The sequence below is a fragment of the Procambarus clarkii genome, chromosome 2 (genome assembly GCF_040958095.1).
Source record: "Procambarus clarkii isolate CNS0578487 chromosome 2, FALCON_Pclarkii_2.0, whole genome shotgun sequence".
NCBI lineage: Eukaryota > Metazoa > Arthropoda > Malacostraca > Decapoda > Cambaridae > Procambarus > Procambarus clarkii.
Genome location: NC_091151.1, coordinates 21913449 through 21931685, shown reverse-complemented (window position 1 = coordinate 21931685; position 18237 = coordinate 21913449). Strand labels below are relative to the sequence as shown.

The 18237-nt window shown below is 47.1% G+C and overlaps 1 pseudogene; it reads left to right on the top strand.

The window, feature by feature from the left end:
• LOC138365878 (beta-1,4-galactosyltransferase 4-like) overlaps window positions 1–18237 on the top strand; it is a 113167-nt pseudogene that overhangs the window by 77835 nt on the left and 17095 nt on the right.

Below are 18237 nucleotides of genomic sequence, written 5' to 3'. Positions count from 1 at the left end.
TACCCATGCCCCCTAACCCTGACTTTGCTGAACCTGATCCCGACTTTGATCTTCTTTAACGTGCTATGTTGCTCTTTCACCTTTGTTTCTTCCTTGTTCTCTGTTGTTGTCCTTTCTCTTCTCGTCAATGTCTATTCTTCAATGGAACGTTCGGGGTTATTACGCCAATTTCCTCGAACTCCAACTTCTGATTTCGCGGTTTTCGCTCCTTTGTGTCTGTCTCAAGGAGCCGATGCTTGGTGCTCGTCCTGGTCGCTTTCGTGGCTATTCCTTTCTCTCCCCCCCCCCTCCAGCTGTTGCTGGGTCTCCTAACTCTTCTGCTCTCTTGATTCGCTCTGATGTTCCCTTTGTCTCCTTACTTTTTCCTTCGCCTCTCCATTGTTCTGTTGCTCGTATCTTTGATGGGAAATGGTGCACTGTTTGTTCCATTAATCTCCCCCCGAGTGTCCCGCTTTCTCTTGCTGATCTGAAACACTTACTGGACTTCTTACCGGAGCCTGTGCTCCTGCTGGGTGATTTCAATTGTCGTCATTCCCTTTGAGGTGATGTTCTGACGAACACCCGGGGTCGCCTTCTTTAGCCGTTTATCCTCTCTTCTTCCCTGTCTCTTCTGAATTCTGGTGAGCCCACACATTTGGACTCTCGGACTCGCACCCTTTCCTGTCTTGATCTTTCTCTTTGCTCGTCTTCTCTTTACTTAGATTTCACGTGGCAGGTTCTTGTTGACCTTCATGGTAGTGACCATTTCCCCATCCTTGTTTCCTTTTTCTCTTTTCGCCCTCCCCTCTCCTTCCCTAGGTGGCAGTTTGCGAAAGCGGACTGGAACCTCTTTACCCCCAGTGCAGCTCTCTCTGACCTCTCCCTCGCTCTCTCCTTTTCATGACACTGTCTTCGACGCTGCCCTCCGCTCTATTCCTCGCTCTTCCTCTCGGGGTCCACGGAATTGCGTTCCCTGGTGGAATGCAGACTGTGCTCGGGCTGTCCGCTGTAAGAGTGCAGCCTGGAAGAGACACCGCCGTCGGCAGACGACCAATTCTTTTCTTTTCTTTCGGAAGGCGAGTGTGGTGGCCCGTAAGGCCATCCGTACAGCTAAACGTGAATGTTGGGCATCTTATGTCTCCACCATTACGTCCGAAACTCCTCTGTCTCTCCTCTCCTCTGAAACAGATCTGGAAGCGTATCCGCAAGATAGCGGGTAAGTTCGTTCCCGATGTTTCACCGGTCTTTCACCTACATGGTACTCTTGTGGCAGACCCGTTGCAGGTCGCTACCGAACTGGGTTTCCACTTTTCTTCTGTAGGGCTGGTCTTCATCTTCCCCAATCTTTCCTTCTTCGTAAACCTGTACTTGAGTCTCGTCCTTTCGGTTTCTGCACTCGTTTCTGCACTCATCTTCGACTTCCCTATAACGACCCCTTCTCTCTCTCTCTGAACTTCGTTCTGCCCTGGCCCTCTGCGGATCTACGGCGGCGGGCTCCGATGGTATTCATTATGAGATGCTTCGCCATCTCCCTCCGTGCACGTCTCAGTTTTTACCGAGTCTGTATAATCGGATCTGGGAGTCGTCGTCAGTCCCTGAGGACTGGCGCAATGCCGTTGTCCTCCATGTTCGCAAATCAGGGTCTCTGGGAACATCCCCTAAGTACTTTCGCCCTATTGCTCTTACAAGTTGTCTGCAAACTCTTTGAACGTATGGTTAACGTTCGTCTGATGTGGTTCCTGGAACACCATCACCTCCTCTCCCTTCTCAATTTGGTTTTGCAAGTGCTGCAGCACGACAGATGTCCTGGTGAACTTGGAGGTCTATATTCGTACTGCTTTTGCTGCGAAGACCTCCGTTGTTGCCGTCCTTTTTGTCCTGGAAAAGGCTTACACCACCACCTGGCACTTTCATATTCTATCCCAGCTTCATTCTTTTGGCCTTCGTGGTCATCTCTTTCTCTACAGCTTACTCTCGTCGTTCCTTTCGGGTGCAGCTTGGTACCGCTCTCTCTGCCTCTTTTCAGCAATACGAAGGTGTGCCCCAGGGTAGTGTTCTGAGCACTACTCTTTTTCTGGTTGCCCTCAATGGTCTTCTTTCCTCTCTTCCTTCAGGCGTCTTCTCCGCTCTCTATGTCGATGATCTTACCCTTTGCTGTCAGGGTGATTAAGACACTCGTTTGTCTTGGTCTCCCCATATCTCTTACCTCCGTGTTGAATGCTCTAAGGCCCTTACCCTCCTACGGGTATTGTCCCATGCTTCTTGGGGAGTGGATAGGCGCACTTTCCTTGCTTTACATTCCTCTCTCATCCTGTCTAAGCTCGATTATGGTTGCCCTGCTTACTCGTCTGCTTCTCCTTCTACTCTTCGCCGTCTTGATGCTTTGCACCATACTGGGTTGCGCCTCAGTTCTGGTGCCTTTCGTTCGACTCCTGTCCTCGGCTTGTATGTTGACACTGGCTTCCTGTTTCTCCAGAAACGCCGTGATCGCTACTGTCTTCGCTATCTTGCGCGGCCCTTGCAACATCCCTCCTCTCGCCTCTGTCGTGCTTTAACTTTTACCCCTCCTGTGGTTCCTGTTCCTCTTCACAACCTCCCTCTTTCTGTCCGGTTATCTCGCTTACAGGATTCTCTTTCCGTTCGTATTTCTAATATTTCTCCTCGTGTTGTTCCTTCTTTGCCCTCGTGGAGGGTTCCCCTTCCACAGTTTTGTACATCCTTGACTTGCATCACTAAAGCTTTTACCTTTCCTTTTACCCCTTTAGGGGAGCCGGTCGGCCGAGCGGACAGCACGCTGGACTTGTGATCCTGTGGTCCTGGGTTCGATGCCAGGCGCCGGCGAGAAACAATGGGCAGAGTTTCTTTCACCCCTATGCCCCTGTTACCTAGCAGTAAAATAGGTACCTGGGTGTTAGTCAGCTGTCACGGGCTGCTTCCTGGGGGTGGAGGCCTGGTCGAGGACTAGGCCGCAGGGACACTAAAAAGCCCCGAAATCATCTCAAGATAACCTCAAGATAACCTCCTACGGTTTTAAAACGCCTTTTCCTTGAGCACTTTGCTTCTCACTCCCGCTCCGTTTCTGTCTTCACCGATGGGTCTAAGTCTGCGGACGGTGTTGGCTACTCTTGTTTTTTCCTGATCGCGCTTATGTGTCGCTTACCTCCAGAGACTAGCATCTTCACAGTGGAGCTTTATGCTATTCTCTATGCTCTTCATCTCCTGCTTTCTCGTGATCAGCCTTCCTTTGTAGTTGTTGTTGACTCTCGTAGTACCCTCATAACTCTCGGGTTCTTTAATCCGTTTCATCCAGTAGTTGTCAAGATCCAACATTGACTGATTCTTGTTCACAGTAAATTTAAGTTGGTTGAGTTTTGTTGGGTTCCCAGCCATATTGGTGTCTCTATAAATGAGCGTGCGGATGCTGCCGTCAAGGAAGCTGTCCGCTCTTGTCCCATCTCTCGTAAAGGCGTTCCATATTCCGAATTTTATCCGGTTATCCATTCCTCCATCCTTACCCGTTGGCAGGCTTGTTGGTCGTCTGTTACTGGTAACAAACTACGTACTCTTAAATGTTGTGTTTCCTCGTGGCCGTCCTCCTACCACCGTAACTGGCGAGGTTGCATATTGGCCATACTCACTTAACTCATGGTCACTTGATGGAGCGCCGCCCTGCTCCTTATTGTCCTAGTTGCATTGTGTTTCTTTCGGTCGTGCATATCCTTCTTGAATGTCCTGACTTCCAGGACGAGAGTGTGTCTTGCTTTCCGACCGCCCCTCGCGGTCACGTGTCCCTCAATAGAATTCTTGGTGACTCGGATACTTTTGATATCGTTCGCCTTATGCGTTTTTGTTCTCGTATTGGCATCCATGGTGATATTTAGCGCCCTCTAATTATTCCGCACATTTGATGGTGCTACATAGCCTTCCCGGTTTGGTGCCTTCTTTTGACAATTACTTACTTTATCTTTATAATTTTCAGATGTGGGGGTTGATTATACATAACTTATATTCTCTCCCACAAAACCAAATTTGCCACAGCAATAACTATTCTCCAGGTTTCCCTCCAACACATAACTGCACTAAATGAAACGACGCTCTCACTCCCCAAGTGGACACCACAGTGCCCCGACGCTCTCACTCCCCAAGTGGACACCACAGTGCCCCGACGCTCTCACTCCCCAAGTGGACACCACAGTGCCCCGACGCTCTCACTCCCCAAGTGGACACCACAGTGCCCCTACGCTCTCACTCCCCAAGTGGGCATCTCAGTGCCCCGACGCTCTCACTCCCCAAGTGGGCATCTCAGTGCCCCAAAATGTCAGCTCACTCTATTTCTCCCACAGGAATCCCTACCATAGCTATTTCGGAGGTGGTTGTCTCATGATGTAGAGCCACATATTAAAGGTGAATGGCTGGAGCAACATGTACTGGGGATGGGGAGGCGAGGACGATGATATGTGGAATAGGGTTACGTCTTCAGATATGACGGTGTGGAGATACCCGAACCCTTACGTCAGATACAAGATGATTCAACACAGACCTGCAGCTCCCAATCAAGAGAGGTAAGAGAGAGGCCGTTGTTCAGGTGGCTCCAAATATCAGTGAGTGCCATTTTCTGTCCTAATGTGGTCGATTGTAGTTATTTATATGTAGTTAGGGTTTAGGGTGAGAGCTTTTCTCGTTAGTGTTTGCTGGTAGTTTGATTGTATTCACGTATTGTTAAGGGGAGGTGGTTTGGTGGTATATTTTCTTGTTAGAGACGGGGCGGTAATTTGGTTATTATTGGTAAGGGCTGTTCGGATTGGGAATTGTAGTGAGAATGGCGGTAGTTTGAGTTTGAGTTTGAGCCATGTTTTGTGAGAGAGGGATAGTCTATTGGTTCCATTCGTGACTTCTTAATGAGGAAATATAAATTGGGTGTTGTCTTATTTTATCCAAAAGGGGGAGGTAGTTTGGTTAGTTTTTGTCTTTGTAGTAAGGTGTTAGGGTTAGGATGAGCTGGTCTTGTTAGTGATGAGTGGTAGTTCGGTTGCAGTTTAGTCTTGGTAGTAAGGGGTGGTGGTTTATTTAATGGTTCACTCCTGTTAACGACAGGTGGTGGTGTGTGTGTGTGGCGTCTTGTTATCTTAGTGAGGGTGGTGATGGTCTGGGTGTGGCCTTGTTATCTTAGTGAGGAGTGGTGGTCTGGGTGTGGTCTTGTTATCTTAGTGAGGGGTGGTGGTCTGGGTGTGGTCTTGTTATCTTAGTGAGGGGTGGTGATGGTCTGGGGGTGGTCTTGTTATCCTAGTGAGTGGTGGTGATGGTCTGGGTGTGGCCTTGTTATCCTAGTGAGGGTGGTGATGGTCTGGGTGTGGTCTTGTTATCTTAGTGAAGGGTGGTGGTGGTCTGTGTGTGGTCTTGTTATCTTAGTGAGGGGTGGGTTGATCTGGGGGTGGTCTTGTTATCCTAGTGAGGGGTGGTGATGGTCTGGGTGTGGTCTTGTTATCCTAGTGAAGGGTGGTGATGGTCTGGGTGTGGTCTTGTTATCTTAGTGAGGGGTGGTGGTCTGGGTGTGTCTTGTTATCTTAGTGAGGGGTGGTGATGGTCTGGGTGTGGTCTTGTTATCCTAGTGAGGGGTGGTGGTGGTCTGGGTGTGGCCTTGTTATCTTAGTGAGGGGTGGTGATGGTCTGGGTGTGGTCTTGTTATCCTAGTGAGGGGTGGTGATGGTCTGGGTGTGGTCTTGTTATCTTAGTGAGGGGTGGTGGTCTGGGTGTGGTCTTGTTATCCTAGTGAGGGGTGGTGATGGTCTGGGTGTGGTATTGTTATCTTAGTGAGGGGTGATGGTCTGGGTGTGGTCTTGTTATCCTAGTGAGGGTGGTGATGGTCTGGGTGTGGCCTTGTTATCTTAGTGAGGGGTGGTGATGGTCTGGGTGTGGTCTTGTTATCTTAGTGAGGGGTGATGGTTTGGGTGTGGTCTTGTTATCTTAGTGAGGGTGGTGGTGGTCTGGGTGTGGTCTTGTTATCTTAGTGAGGGTGGTATGGTCTGGGTGTGGTCTTGTTATCTTAGTGAGGGGTGGTGGTGGTCTGGGTGTGGTCTTGTCGTCTTAGTGAGGGGTGATGGTCTGGGTGTGGTCTTGTTATCTTAGTGAGGGTGGTGGTCTGAGTGTGGTCTTGTCGTCTTAGTGAAGGGTGGTGGTGGTCTGGGTGTGGTCTTGTTATCCTAGTGAGGGCTGGTGATGGTCTGGGTGTGGTTTTGTTATCTTAGTGAGGGGTGGTGGTCTGGGTGTGGTCTTGTTATCTTAGTGAGGGGTGGTGGTCTGTGCGTGGTCTTGTTATCTTAGTGAGGGGTGGTGGTGGTCTGGGTGTGTCTTGTTATCTTAGTGAGGGGTGGTGGTCTTGTTATCTTAGTGAGTGGTGGTGGTGGTCTGGGTGTGGTCTTGTCGTCTTAGTGAGGGGTGATGGTCTGGGTGTGGTCTTGTTATCCTAGTGAGGGGTGATGATGGTCTGGGTGTGGTCTTGTTATCCTAGTGAGGGGTGGTGATGGTCTGGGTGTGGTCTTGTTATCTTAGTGAGGGACGGTCTTTTGTGTGTGGTCGTATGTATCTCCTTCTGGGAGATCATTTACGTATATCAGAAACAGCATAGGTCCAAGGACTGATCCCTGTTGGACTCCACTGGTGACTCCCCGCCACTCCGAGACCTCACCCCTCACAGTGACTCGCTGTGTCCTGTTGCTTAGGTAATCTCTTATCCAGTGGAGTACCTTCCCTTTCACTCCTGCCTGCATCTCCAGTTTGTGCACTAGTCTCTTATGTGGTACTGTGTCAAAAGCTTTCTTGCACTCCAGAAATATGCAGTCAGCCCAGCCCTCTCTTTCTTGCCTGATTTTTGTTGTCTGGTCATAGAACTCAATTAATTCTGTTAGTCACGATTTGCCATCTCTGAACCCATGCTGATGTTGTGTTACAAAGTTCTTCCGCTCCAATTGTTCCACTAGCTTTTTTCGCACAATCTTTTCCATCATCTTGCATGGAATGCAAGTTAGAGACACTGACCTGTAGTTCAGTGCCTCCTGCCTATCACCCTTCTTGTATAGTGTGACTACATTGGCCGTCTTCCAAATTTTTGGCAGTTCATCTGTTACCAGCGATTTGTTGTATACCATGGAGAGTGGTAGGCACAGAGATTCTGGTCCTTCCTTTAGAATCCATTGTGAGATTCCATCCTCCATCATTCCATTCCATCTATAGCCTTTGTCACGTCCAAATCTAGCAGATGCTTCCTAACCTCCTCATTGGTAATCACAAACTCCTCTAGTGGTGTCTGGCTTGATATTCCCTCCCTTATCTCTGGGACTTCTCCTTGCTCTGAGGTGAAGACTTCCTGGAATTTTGTATTGAGTTCCTCGCACACTTCCTTGTCGTTTGTAGTGAATCTTTCAGCACCTATCCTCAGTTTCATTACCTGTTCCTTCACTGTTGTTTTCCTCCTGATGTGGCAATGCAGCAGTTTGGGTTGAGTCTTTGTCTTGCTCGCTATGTCATTTTCATATTGCCTCTCTACCTCTCTTTTCACTCTGACGTATTCATTCCTGGAGCTCTGGTATCTTTCTCTGCTCTCTAGTGTTCTGTTGTTTGTATAGTTTCTCCACTCCCTTTTACTTAGCTGCTTTGCTAGCTTGCAACTTTGATTAAACCATGGTTTTCTCATCTCCATTTCATTTTTTTCCTTTTGGACTTGGACGAACTTGACTGCTGCCTCCTTATACTTCTGTGTGATGTAGTCCATCATGTCTTGAACCTCTAGCAGTTTCGCTCTTCATGCTTCCTCACCTCCATGTGGTTCCCTGTTTCCCAGTCTATCCTTCCATATTTAAAGTCCCCCCAGTATGAGAAGATGGGATCGATTTCTACAGGCAGCAGCGGCTGCTCTCTCAATGATAATGTTAACTGCCATGTTGTTTCTGTTATACTCTTGCCTGGGTCTTCTTTCATTTGGTGGTGGGTTATATATCACTGCTACTACTACTCTTGGTCCTCCCATTGTCATGGTGCCTGTGATGAAGTCTCTGAACCCTTCGCAGCCCGGAATAACCATCTCCTCGAAACTCCATTCCTTTCTCATCAGTAGAGCCACTCCTCCGCCTCCCCTTGATTCCCTCTCTTTCCTTATTACAGTGTAGTCCTGGGGAAACACCGCATTCGTTATGATTCCTGAGAGTTTTGTTTCTGTGAGTTCAATTACATCTAGATTTACTTCTTGTGTTGTTTCCCTAAGTTCACTAGCCTTGTTTGTAATCCCATCTATGTTCGAGTACATGACCTTAAAGCTGATTCTCTTCTGTCCATTCTCAGTTTCTGTGGATTCCACTGGAGTTGGGGGACAAGGGATATCTGGGATGGGTGAGCCTAGGAAGGAGGACCTGGGGGGTCTGGGGTGTGAGAGGGCTGTGAGGATCTGGAACAGGAGGGCTAGGGGGGCCTGACGTGATGCGGTTGAGGGGGTCCGGGGTTGGGGGTGATTTGGGGCATGGGATGGGGGAGCTATCCTAGGGTGGGTTGACAGGGAGGTCAGGGGTTGGGGAGGGAAGCCTGGGGAGGAGGGGCCAGGAGGGAGGGGGGTAGGGCAGGGAGGAGAGCTTGGGGTGGGGAAACTGGGCAGGGTACAGGCTGGAGAAACAGGGAAGGGCATGGGGTGTAGGAACAGTGAGGATCTGGGGTAGGGGTTGGGGAAGAAAAAGTGCATGGGGAGAACATGGGGTGTCTGGGATCAGGGAACATGGGGGCATGGTCTGAAGAGGGACTTTACTGTCTGGGGAGGTACAGTTGATTGGTGGGGGAAGGCTGAGAGGTTGGTTGGTGGGAGGCTTCTGTTACAGTCCCCCCCCTGGGTGTGCTGGCCTGCTGGTGGGGGGATTCCCACTCCCCTCTGAGGTTCCTGGAGATTCTGAGCTGAGTCCTGTGGCTCCCATATCCCCACCCCTTTCTCAGCGTCTCTCCCTTGCTTTTGCAGCCTTCCTTCTCTCTTCCCTCGTCATGTCCCTTTGCAGAAAGCCGTCCTCGTATCCCCCTAACCTCACAAGTCTATATTCATACTGCTTTTGCTGCGAAGACCTCCATTGTTGCCATCCTTTTTCATCTGGAAAAGGCTTACGACACTACATGGCGGTATCATATTCTATCCCAGCTTCATTCTTTTGACCTTCGTGGTCATCTCCCTCTCTTTCTCCGCAGCTTCCTCTCTCGTCGTTCCTTCCGGGTGCGCCTTGGTACCACTCTCTCGGCCTCTTTTCAGCAATACGAAGGTGTGCCCCAGGGTAGTGTTCTGAGCACTACTCTTTTTCTGGTTGCCCTCAATGGTCTTCTTTCCTCTCTTCCTCCAGGCGTCTTCTCCGCTCTTTATGTCGATGATCTTGCCCTTTGCTGTCAGGGTGATGATTCGCCTCTCTTTCAACGCCCGCTTCAACTTGCGATTGATGCCGTGTCGTCTTGGGCCACCGATCATGGCTTCAAGTTCTCTTCTACTAAGACTTGTGCCATGACTTTTACTCGGAAACGGGTCGTTCTTCGTCCCTCTTTGTCACTTTATGGTCATCCCCTTGAGTACAAAGATTCCGCGAAGCTTTTGGGGTCATTCTTTGACACTCGTTTGTCTTGGTCTCCCCATATCTCTTACCTCCGTGTTGAGTGCTCCAAGGCCCTTACCCTCTTTTGAGTATTGTCCCATACTTCTTGGGGGGCAGATAGGTGCACTCTCCTTGCTTTACATTACTTTCTCGTCCTGTCTAAGCTCGATTATGGTTGCCCTGCTTACTCGTCTGCTTCTCCTTCTACTCTTTGCCGTCTTGATGCTTTGCACCATACTGGGTTGCGCCTCAGTTCTGGTGCCTTTTGTTCGACTCCTGTCCTCAGCTTGTATGTTGGCACTGGCTTCCTGTCTCTCCAGGACCACCATGATCGCTATTGTCTTCGCTCTCTTGCGAGGTCCTTGCAACATCCTTCCTCTCGCCTCTGTCATGCTTTAACATTTACCCCTTCTGCGGTTCCTCTATCTCTTCACCACCTCCCTCTTTCTGTCCGGTTCTCTCACTTACAGGATTCTCTTTCCGTTCGTATTTCTAATATTTCTCCTCGTGTTGTTCCTTCTTTGCCCCCGTGGAGAGTTCCCCTTCCGCAGTTTTGTACATCCTTGACCCGCATCACTAAAGCTTTTACCCATCCTACAGTTCTAAAATGCCTTTTCCTAGAGCACTTTTCTTCTCACTTCCGCTCCGTTTCTGTCTTCACCGATGGGTCTAAGTCTGCGGACGGTGTTGGCTACTCTGTTGTTTTTCATGATTGCACTTATGTGTGTTGCTTACCTCCGGAGACTAGCATCTTCACAGCAGAGCTTTATGGTATTCTCTATGCTATTCGTCTCCTGCTTTTTCGTTGTCAATCTTCCTTTGTAATTGTTGCTGACTCTCGTGGTGCCCTCATGGCTCTCGGGTCCTTTAATCCGGTTCATCCAGTGGTTGTCGAGATCCAGCATTGGCTGTTTCTTGTTCACAGTAAATTAAAGTCGGTTGAGTTTTGTTGGGTTCCCAGCCAAATTGGTGTGTACTCACCTAATTGTACTCACCTAATTGTGCTTGCGGGGGTTGAGCTTTGGCTCTTTGGTCCCGCCTCTCAACTGTCAATCAACTGGTGTACAGATTCCTGAGCCTACTGGGCTCTATCATATCTACATTTGAAACTGTGTATGGAGTCAGCCTCCACCACATCACTTCCTAGTGCATTCCATTTATTAACTACTCTGACACTGAAAAAATTCTTTCTAACGTCTCTGTGGCTCATCTGGGTACTAAGTTTCCACCTGAGTCCCAATGTTCGTGTCCCACCCGTGCTGAAGAGTTTGTCTTTGTCCACCCTGTCAATTCCCCTGAGAATTTTGTAGGTGGTTATCATGTCTCCCCTTACTCTTCTGTTTTCCAGGGATGTGAGGTTCAGCTCCTTTAGCCTTTCCTCGTAGCTCAATCCTCTCAGTTCCGGGACGAGCCTGGTGGCATACCGCTGAATCTTCTCTAACTTTGTCTTGTGTTTAACTAGGTATGGACTCCAGGCTGGAGCTGCATTCTCCAGGATTGGTCTTACATAAGTGGTATACAGGGTTCTGAAAGATTCCTTACACAAGTTTCTGAAGGCAGTTCTTATGTTGGCCAGTCTAGCATATGCCGCTGATGATATTCTTTTGATGTGGGCCTCTGGGGACAGGTTCGGTGTGATATCAACCCCCAGATCCTTCTCTCTATTTGATTCTTGCAGGATTTCCCCTCCCAGATGATACCTTGTGTTCAGCCTCCTGCTCCCTTCGCCTAATTTCATCACCTTACACTTTCCAGAGTTGAACTTCAGCAGCCATTTTCTAGACCATTCCTCCAGTTTATCCAGGTCATCCTGTAGTCTCTGTCTATCTTCATCCGTCTTGATTCTTCTCATAATTTTTGCATCATCAGCAAACATCGAGAGGAATGAGTCTATACCCTCTGGAAGATCGTTCACATATATTAGAAACAGGATGGGTTCCAAGTACTGAGCCCAGTGGGACTCCGCTGGTGACATCTCGCCACTCTGATGTCTTCCCCCTCACCGTTACTCGCTGTTTCCTGTTGCTTAAGTACTCCCTTATCCACTGGAGCACCTTCCCTTTTACTCCTGCCTGTTGCTCCAACTTTTTTAACAGCCTTTTATGGGGTACTGTGTCAAGGCTTTTTGGCAATCCAGGAAAATGCAGTCGGCCCACCCTTCTCTTTCCTGCCTAATTTTCGTTGCCTGGTCATAAAATTCTATTATACCTGTGAGGCACGATTTACCATCTCTGAACCCATGTTGGTGGTGCGTTACAAAGTTATTTCCCTCCAGAGGCTCTACGAGCCTTTTCCTCACGATCTTCTCCAGCACCTTGCATGGTATACAAGTTAAGGAAACTGGCCTGTAATTCAGTGCCTCTTGCCTGTCACCCTTTTTGTATATTGGGACCACGTTAGCTGTCTTCCAACTTTCTGGTAAGTCTCCTGTTTCCAGTGACCTGTTATACACCATAGAGAGTGGCACACTTAGTGCTTCTGCACCTTCCTTTAGTATCCATGGTGAGATTCTATCAGGCCCAACAGCCTTTGTCACATCTAGCTCCAGCAGACACCTTTTGACCTCATCACTGGTGAGGTCAAATTCCTCCAACGTTGTCTTTAAATGAGCGTGCAGATTCTGCCACCAGGGAAGCTGTCCGCTCTTGTCCCATCTCTCGTAAAGGTATTCCTTATTCCGACTTTTATGCTGTTATCCATTTCTCCATCCTTACCCGTTGGCAGGCTTGTTGGTCGTCTGTTACTGGTAACAAACTACATGCTCTTAAAAGTTGTGTGTCCTCGTGGTCGTCCTTCTATCTCCGTAACCGGCGATGGGAAACGGCTCTGGCGAGGTTGTGTATTGGCCATACTCGCTTAACTCGTGGTCACTTGATGGAGCGCCGCCCTGCTCCTTATTGTCCTAATTGCATTGTCCCTCTTACGGTCGTGCATATTCTTGTTGAATGTCCTGACTTTCGGGACGAGCGTGTGTCTTGTTTTCCGACAGTCCCCCGTGGTCGCTTGTCTCTCGATAGTATTCTTGGTGACTCGGATACTTTTGATATCGTTTGCCTCATGCGTTTCTGTTCTCGTATTGGCATCCTTGGTGATGTAGCGCCCTCTGATTATACCGCACGTTTGATGGTGCTACATAGCCTTCCCGGTTTGGTGCCTTCCTTTGATACTTACTTACTTACTTTACCTTTAAAAATGGAAAATTGGCCAAAGGATGTTGATGGCTGCCCCAGGTCCTGAAGGGACCTTTCTCCAAGTTCTGCCCAAGACACTGAATTTAATATTTTCATAAACTTTCTCAGTGGGAACAGCTCCTCCCACTCTAAGTTTTCCTAGGCCCAATAAGCCCTGCCTCTCAAGACTCAAGCGAATGGATTCCAAGTCTTATTCTAGGTCAGCCAAATACCCTGACTGGCTCCGTCCACTAAAAGCCTCCCTGACTTGGGTAGAGGCCTGCCCTGAAAGTTATATTTTATTCCCGTAGACTTCTGAATTGTTCCCACGCTACATACCGGAAACCAACTTGAAGTATATGGCCCCTCCTCAGCCACCTAATGAAATTTGAGCCTTAATTGTTTATGGCACTGAGTGAATGACTCCTCAAATTTATCAACGGTTATGGCGATGGCAGGGGGAAGAGGTGAACGATTGGAAGGGGGGAATTGGGTAGGAAGTGTGAGGATTGGAAAAAGATGATATATGGCCTGAGACTGCCAGACAAAGTCCCTTGCCTTCACTTGAGTTTATGTCCGGATGTGGTCAACAGGGGAGGGGAGAGGGAACACGAGAAGGAAAGGCGAACGAGGGAAGAAAGGGAAGGGAGAGGGGAAGGGAAAGGAGAAAGAGAGTGCGCTCAAGGGAGTACAGTTTTAGGCTCTTTAGTCGGTCCCAATAGTTTAGATGTTTTACTGAGTGGATTCTAGCAGTAAAGGATCTCTGCACGCTCTCCAGGTCATCAATTTCTCCAGCTTTGAAAGGGGCTGTCATTGTGCAGCAGTACTCCACTCTAGAGAGCACAAGCGTTTTGAAAAGTATCATCATCGGTATAGCATCTCTAGTGTGAAAAGTTCTTGTTATCCAACCTGTCATTTTTCTTGCAGTTGTGACGGCTACTTTATTGTGTTCTTTAAAAGTAAGGCCTTCCGACGTGAGTACACCCAGATCCTTTACATTGCCTTTTCGTTTTATGTTATGATTTGACTGAATTTTTGCACGTGGTTTCCATTTTTCGTCCATCTAGGACCTGAACCACATAAACATTCTAACCTAGTCCGAGGAATATCTGTGCTGCTGCAAACGGGGGTATAATTACTCAGAGATAAGGTATGTGGAAATATGCGTAAAAAAATGATATGCAATAAAATAAACTAACTTGATAAATTAAGATTAATGGATATGGGTATTCTGATTATATGAATATTCAGCAATAAAAGAGGTTCATTCACTAAGAAGATTAAGTCAGAAATTACTAGATGATGTGGCGTTACCTCGCTGCCTAACGACTCTCAATTTATATATGGATATATTAATGTTATAAAACATGCTAATTGGCCAATTTACGCTCTAAAACAATTAATAACTTATCCTGAATTGAGAACTGGAGTCTATCTGATAGTAGCCAGATGATGTCTCTCGTGCTGACAACAGACTTAATATTTTTGATGGGGATTTGGCAGCCCTGATAGTGGTTGTGTCCCTGGCAGCCTTGATGTTGGTTGTGTCCCTGGCAGCCTTGATGTTGGTTGTGTCCCTGGCAGCCTTGATGTTGGTTGTGTCCCTGGCAGCCTTGATGTTGGTTGTGTCCCTGGCAGCCTTGATGTTGGTTGTGTCCCTGGCAGCCTTGATGTTGGTTGTGTCCCTGGCAGCCTTGATGTTGGTTGTGTCCCTGGCAGCCTTGATGTTGGTTGTGTCCCTGGCAGCGTTGATGTTGGTTGTGTCCCTGGCAGCCTTGATGTTGGTTGTGTCCCTGGCAGCCTTGATGTGGTTGTGTCCCTGGCAGCCTTGATGCTGGTTGTGTCCCTGGCAGCCTTGACGTTGGTTGTGTCCCTGGCAGCCTTGATGCTGGTTGTGTCCCTGGCAGCCTTGATGTTGGTTGTGTCCCTGGCAGTGTTGATGTTGGTTGTCACTGGCAGCCTTGATGCTGGTTGTGTCCCTGGCAGCCTTGATGCTGGTTGTGTCCCTGGCAGCCTTGATGTTGGTTGTCCCTGGCAGCCTTGATGCTGGTTGTGTCCCTGGTAGCCTTGATGCTGGTTGTCCCTTACAGCCTTTATGTTGGTTGTGTCCCTGGCAGCCTTGATGTTGGTTGTCCCTGGCAGCCATGATGCTGGTTGTGTCCCTGGCAGCCTTGATGCTGGTTGTGTCCCTGGCAGCCTTGATGCTGGTTGTGTCCCTGGCAGCGTTTGCTGTGGGACAGCGTCTTGTAGGGACGCTGCTTGGTAGGATGAGGTTTATTATGGAGAAAATATTATGAGACTCAGGCTACATGAGCTGGCCTCACGCCGCTTGATAAGAGTTCTAAAGATCAAATTGCTGATCAGATTATTGATCACTAGGTTCCCTGGTATATAGAGAGTTAACACTGGAGATTAGATAAGTAGTTCGTTTTTTAATGTCCGTTGAAATGTTATCAACACTGCACACTAGCATGCCGCTCCGATTTCAACAAGGGACGAACAGGTACTCCCCTTGGCGCTTCTGTCCCTCTGGCCTCTGCCCGTGGCGTCAGTCAAAGTGCCGGCAGTGTTTATAGATTTATTATTTTCATTATTTAGACTGATTATTGTGATAAGGTTATATAACAAGGCAATTCCCACGTGGATTTAGTGATAAATAATAGTAATGGAAAGTAAAATTTGTTCTTTATTAAGGATTTTGAAAACACGTCATTGGAAGCTAATAATTTAGTTCCAATAATGTTTTTGTTTATATGGAAGCTTCTAGATTCTTGTGATCATGTCAACAATATTATATAGGCATTAATCCCAATGGTGTACTTGGCCAATGGTCATGAAGGATGCTGATGTAGATAAAGTAGATATGATTAATAAATAATGAATCCGATGATGAGATATAGATTTGATGAGATATAGATTTGATATGAATAATACATTACTTAGATAATAATATTACCATGATAAAGGGAACTTTCCACATGTGTTAGTGGTCTGTGTTTGGTTTTGTTAGTATGTGGTAGTGGTCTGTGTTTGGTCTTGTCTTGTTAGTATGTGGTAGTGGTTTGTGTTCAGTCTTGTTAGTATGTGTAGTGGTCTGTGTTTGGTTTTGTTAGTATGTGGTAGTGGTCTGTGTTTGGTCTTGTCTTGTTAGTATGTGGTAGTGGTTTGTGTTTGGTCTTGTCTTGTTAGTATGTGGTAATGGTTTGTGTTTGGTCTTGTCTTGTTAGTATGTGGTAGTGGTTGTGTTTGGTCTTGTCTTGTTAGTATGTGGTAGTGGTCTGTGTTTGGTCTTGTTAGTATGGTAGTGGTCTGTGTTGGTCTTGTTAGTATGTGGTAGTGGTCTGTGTTTATTTTTGTCTTGTTAGTATGTGGTAGTGGTCTGGGTTTGGTCTTGTCTTGTTAGTATGTGGTAGTGGTGTGTGTTTGGTCTGTTGTTAGTATGTGGTAGTGGTATGTGTTTGGTCTTGTCTTGTTAGTATGTGGTAGTGGTCTGTGTTTGGTCTTGTTAGTATGTGGTAGTGGTCTGTGTTTGGTCTTGTTAGTATGTGGTAGTGGTCTGTGTTTGGTCTTGTTAGTATGTGGTAGTGGTCTGTGTTTGGTCTTGTTAGTATGTGGTAGTGGTTTGGTTTGTCTTGTTAGTATGTGGTAGTGGTCTGTGTTTGGTCTTGTTAGTATGTGGTAGTGGTCTGTGTTTGTCTTGTTAGTATGTGGTAGTGGTCTGTGTTTGGTCTTGTTAGTATGTGGTAGTGGTCTGTGTTTGGTCTTGTTAGTATGTGGTAGTGGTTTTGTGTTTGGTCTTGTTAGTATGTTGGTAGTGGTCGTGTTTGGTCTTGTTAGTATGTGGTAGTGGTCTGTGTTTTGGTCTTGTTAGTATGTGGTAGTGGTCTGTGTTTGGTCTTGTTAGTATGTGGTAGTGGTTTGTGTTTGGTCTTGTTAGTATGTGGTAGTGGTCTGTGTTTGGTCTTGTTAGTATGTGGTAGTGGTCTGTGTTTGGTCTTGTTAGTATGTGGTTAGTGGTCTGTGTTTGGTCTTGTTAGTATGTGGTAGTGGTCTGTGTTTATTTTTGTCCTTGTTAGTATGTGGTAGTTGGTCTGGGTTTGGTCTTGTCTTGTTAGTATGTGGTAGTGGTCCTGTGTTTGTGCTTGTTAGTATGTGGTAGTGGTCTGTGTTTATTTTTGTATTGTTAGTATGGGTACGTGGTCTGTGGTTTGGTCTTGTCCTTGTTAGTTATGTGGTAGCGTGGTCCTGTGTTTGGTCTTGTCTGTGTTTAGTATGTGGTAGTGGTCTGTGTTTGGTCTTGTCTTGTTAGTATGTGGTAGTGGTCTGTGTTTGGTCTTGTCTTGTTAGTATGTGGTAGTGTCTGTGTTTGGTCTTGTTTAGTATGTGGTAGTGGTCGGTGTTTGGATCTTGTTTAGTATGTGTAGTGGTCTGTGTTTATTTTTGTCTTGTTAGTATGTGGTAGTGGTTCTGGGTTTGGTCTTGTCTTGTTAGTATGTGTCAGTGGTGTTGTGTTTGGTCCTTGTCTTGTTAGTATGTGGTAGTGGTCTGTGTTTGGTCTTTCTTGTTTGTTGTATGTGGTAGTGGTCTGTGTTTGGTCTTGTTAGTATGTGGTAGTGTCTGTGTTTGGTCTTGTTAGTATGTGGTAGTGGTCTGTGTTTGGTCTTGTTAGTATGTGGTAGTGGGTCTGTGTTTATTTTTGTCTTGTTAGTAATTTGGTAGTGGTCTGTGTTTGGTCTTGGTCTTGTTAGTATGTGGTAGTGGTCTGTGTTTGGTCTTGTTAGTATGTGGTAGTGGTCTGTGTTTGGTCTTGTTAGTATGTGGTAGTGGTGTGTGTTTGGTCTTGTCTTGTTAGTATGTGGTAATGGTCTATGTTTATTTATTTTTTATTTATTTATTTATATACAAGAAGGTAACATTGGGTTTGAGAGAATACATAGCATGGTATTTACAATCTTGTAAAGCCACTAGTACGCGCAGCGTTTCGGGCAGGTCCTTAATCTAACAGATAATTTTTAGTAGATAAATTATATAGTTCCTTGATGACCTCCATGGCAGTGACCATTTCCCAGTCCTTGTTACCTTTTGTCTCTCTTCACCCCTCCCCCTCTCCTTCTCTAGGGGCAGTTTGCCGAAGCTGACTGGCGCCTATTTACCCTCCTCTATCTCCGCCCTCTCTATTCTGCCTCTCCCTTGCGCCCTCCTCCTCTTTTCATAACACCGTCTTCGACGCTGCCCTCTGCTCTATCTCTCGGGAAAGCGGAAGTGTGTTCCCTGGTGGAATGTGAATTGTGCTCAAGCTGTCCGCTTTAAGCAACCCATCCTCCGAATTGACAGTACGTTTTAATACTAAGTGTAATAGTACATTTCCTGACTATCATGCATAGTACATAATTGCGTTTATGGGGCTGGTACATTTACCTCTTCATTTAATTCTCCTCGTTTTCTGTTAAAACACTCAGAATTTTAGGATAAAGCTTTAAAAT